Below are 3,760 nucleotides of genomic sequence, written 5' to 3'. Positions count from 1 at the left end.
AGCTACCTGTTTAACTTTAATAAAACAATAAACGCTCCATGAAAAAATATTTTCTCCAGCGGATATCTGAGCTACTGCCGTTAGCTTAGCTGCTGCCGTTAGTTTAGCTGCCGCCGTTAGCTTAGCTACCGTTAGCTTAGCTACCGCCGTTAGCTTAGCTACTGCCATTAGCTTTGCTGCTCTTAGCTTAGCTGCCGTTAGCTTCCTAGATATACGTAGATGCCGCCGCCATCTTGAGAAGGAGGAAGTATGCGTTTTGTTATGTTTTGTTTTACCTCGTACTGCCGTGCATGACATGCATCATGACGTCATGACATGCATCATGACGTCATGACATGCATCATGACGTCATGACATGCATCATGACGTCATGACATGCATCATGACGTCATGACATGCATCATGACGTCATCTGCGTTCCCCCTCAAGATGGCGGCCGCGACGACGTTCCTGACAAGCCTGAATGCGGCATCTACGTGTATATATCTATGCGTTAGTTTTGCTGCTGCCGTTAGTTTTGCTGCTGCCGTTAGCTTAGCTACCGCCGTTAGCTGTCCCTGTCAGCTGAGCCACTGATGCTTTCTAGACACTGTGATTCCCCCAAACTGAATAAATACAACACATAGCAACACAAAACACACACACAGAAATAGTAATGTTTCTTCAATCATTTCAGATTTGTCTAAACGGTGATAGGGCGTGAAAAATATGATATATAGCTAAACTCTCGTTCGTTACTATTGATCTCATTCACATTACAGCTGGTTTTCTACCAGGAAGTAGAATGTAAATAACAAGGAGATTCGGTCTATCACTGGACACTATGCTAACAACACGCTAACAACACGCTAACAACACGCTAACAACAACATGGACGTGGGTTTTTCCAGATGAGGAAGAATCGTCATGTTTTTGTTCAAGTCCTCACAACACGAGGAAAACACACACACACACACACACACACACACACACACACACACACACACACACACACACACACACACACACACACACACACACACACACTCTGTCCCATATGTAAATCTATATGTTTATTTATAGTGACAGGAGAGAGAGCACTCTCTCTCTCTCGCCCCGGGGGTCCACATGGTTGCCGTGGTGACGAGAAGCTGCCTGGTAACCATGTGACCCTCACAATACCCCCCCGACCCCCCCTCCTCATCTCTGACTCCATCTATCTCCATTTACACACACACACACACACACACACACACACACACACACACACACACACACACACACACACACACCGAGACCTGACACTCGATCGCCCGGTCGACAGAGAGAGAGAGAGAGAGAGGAGCGGTAACATCTCAGAAGAAGAAGAAGTCCTCAGACCTGAACCAGTCTGAACCAGAACCCGGTCCAGTCTGGTCCCGGTCCAGGATGTTCTGGAGGAACGTGGTCTGGTCTTGGGGTGATGAAGGTGATGATGATGACGGTGGTTCTCTACTTGCAGCTGAACTCAGGAGGACTCCAGACTCTGGTCCAGACCTAGACCTGGACCTGGACCTGGACCGGACCCCCCCCACTGCAGTGGCCACCAGGACCACGATGCCCCCCAGGACCAGGACCAGGACCGGGACCACCGGGACCAACGGGACCAGGACCACTGGGACCACACGGACCACTAGGACCAGCTCCACAGCCGGACTCAGAGACCAGACCCTCCACAGCCTCGGTCCGACCGGGACCAGGACCTCCTCGGTCCCAGACCGGTTCTCCAGCTGGACCCAGACCACGGTGAGTCCACATTCAAGATTCAAGATTCTTTATTTGTCACATGCACTAACCAGTTAAAGTGTTTAAAGACTTAGAACAACAAGCAGTGAAATGAAATCCTGACTGGGCCGTCGCTCACATAAAAACATGTTCAAAGAAATGAAGTCAATGTAAGACATGAAGAAGGAGGAGATTGCCTTGCACAGCACAGATCAGAACCTCACAATGGTGCCGGTGGTGTCAGGAATAAAGTCCAATAAAGGAGTTCCACTGCACACAAAGGGGTCGTATAAACACTTATTTATTCATTTAAAAAGTCAAGCAGCAACGCGTTTCACCCGTGTGGCTTCATCAGGCTTGTGGCTCAGACACAACAATTCTAGAGTAAGGGACATAGAAATTAAGTCAATATAAGTCCACATTGCAACCTGGTCCTGGTCCTGGTCCTGGTCCTGGTCCTGGTCCTGGTCCCACACGGACTCTCAGGAGTCTGAGCAGCTGAGCTGAACTTTGGCACAGATGTGTGTGTGTGTTTGTGTGTGTGTTTCATCAAAAATTCACATGTGATGAATTATAGAGTGAAGATGAAGATGAAGATGCTTCACCGTAAATCTGACACACACACACACACACACACACACACACACACTCAAAGTAACAGTGTAGTAGTGTAGAGCGGGGTAACACTCTGGGTAAGAAGTCTTAACCCCCCCCCCCCCCCCCCCCGACCACTATATGGAGACAGTTTTTACCTCAGCTCTTCTCTTTCCTCGGATCGTAGCGGCCTCGCTAATATTTATTTAGCATTGACATCATTTTTACTTTTGGCGGGAAACCGGAGAACAGATTTTGGGGTAAAGTGATGTAATATTTTGACGCTACAAAATAAGCAGCTGTGTTTTTTTTAGAAGGATGTATAGCCTACACAAACTGTTTTCTAAATGTTAACATAATACTCTTGAGGAGGAAATACCAAAAAATACCAAATACTTGTTTTGCAATAGGCCTACGTGAAAGTGTAAAAGTGTAAAAGTCTGACTTTGGGGGGAAGACGCCCCCCCCCCATGATGTTATATTTCTGATAAAAGATGTACACCATCATCTAACATAATTAACCTCTTAGCTAATTAGCGGTAAAAATGTTTAAAAAGCTCCTTAGCTGACGTTATGTCACGCTAATAGCATTAAGCTAGCTGGATGCTTCACTAACTGTAGCTGTGGACTGGACACGTGTGTGTGTGTGTGTGTGTGTGTGTGTGTGTAGACACCCGGGGGGGGCATCTTACCCCCCTTTTCTAGATTTTACATTTAGTTTTATAATAACAAAGTTGTAGTCTGGTGTGATGTGATTAGCCTCTAGATGTGTTAATGTAGACAGACTTCTTGTGTACACGTTATGTTCACATTCACATTATTTATATTTTCAGAGTAAATGGACATTAGTTCTTAAGGGGGGAAACTTAACTGACCCCGTTCTACCCTAAAGTTTCCTCAGGTTCAACATGTTTAACACGTTTATGTTATCATATTTACATGTCTGTTTAACATGTTTAATATGTTAAACAAACGTGTTAAACATGTATTACATGATAACAAACATGTTAAACATCATGTTAAACGTGTTGTTAGTTGTTGGTGGTTGATAAAAGCAGAAACTCTGAGTGACGATGGTCTCGGTCTCGGTCTCGGTCGGGAGTCGAACCGGCGATCAGCGCTTCAGGCTGTTCAGCTGTTTGTAGCGAGGTGGAGAACAGCTCCGTTCTGATTGGTCCAGTCACGCCGGGTCGTTACCGTGGCGGTGTGTGTGTGTGTGTTCAGGAAGTGTGTGTCTTATCACAGGGAAACATCTCGTGTTTTTGTGAGTGTGTGTGTGTTTCCTGCTATTCTTCTGTCTGTTGGTTCCCACACACACACACACACACACACACACACACACACACACACACACACACACACACACACTCTGCTCTGGACACCCAGACCCGTGAACAGTCTCACAGTTTCACCTGGTCCTGGT

The sequence above is a fragment of the Trachurus trachurus genome (genome assembly GCF_905171665.1).
Source record: "Trachurus trachurus genome assembly, chromosome: 9".
Taxonomy (NCBI): Eukaryota; Metazoa; Chordata; class Actinopteri; order Carangiformes; family Carangidae; genus Trachurus; species Trachurus trachurus.
Note: the sequence above shows the minus strand (reverse complement) of the source record.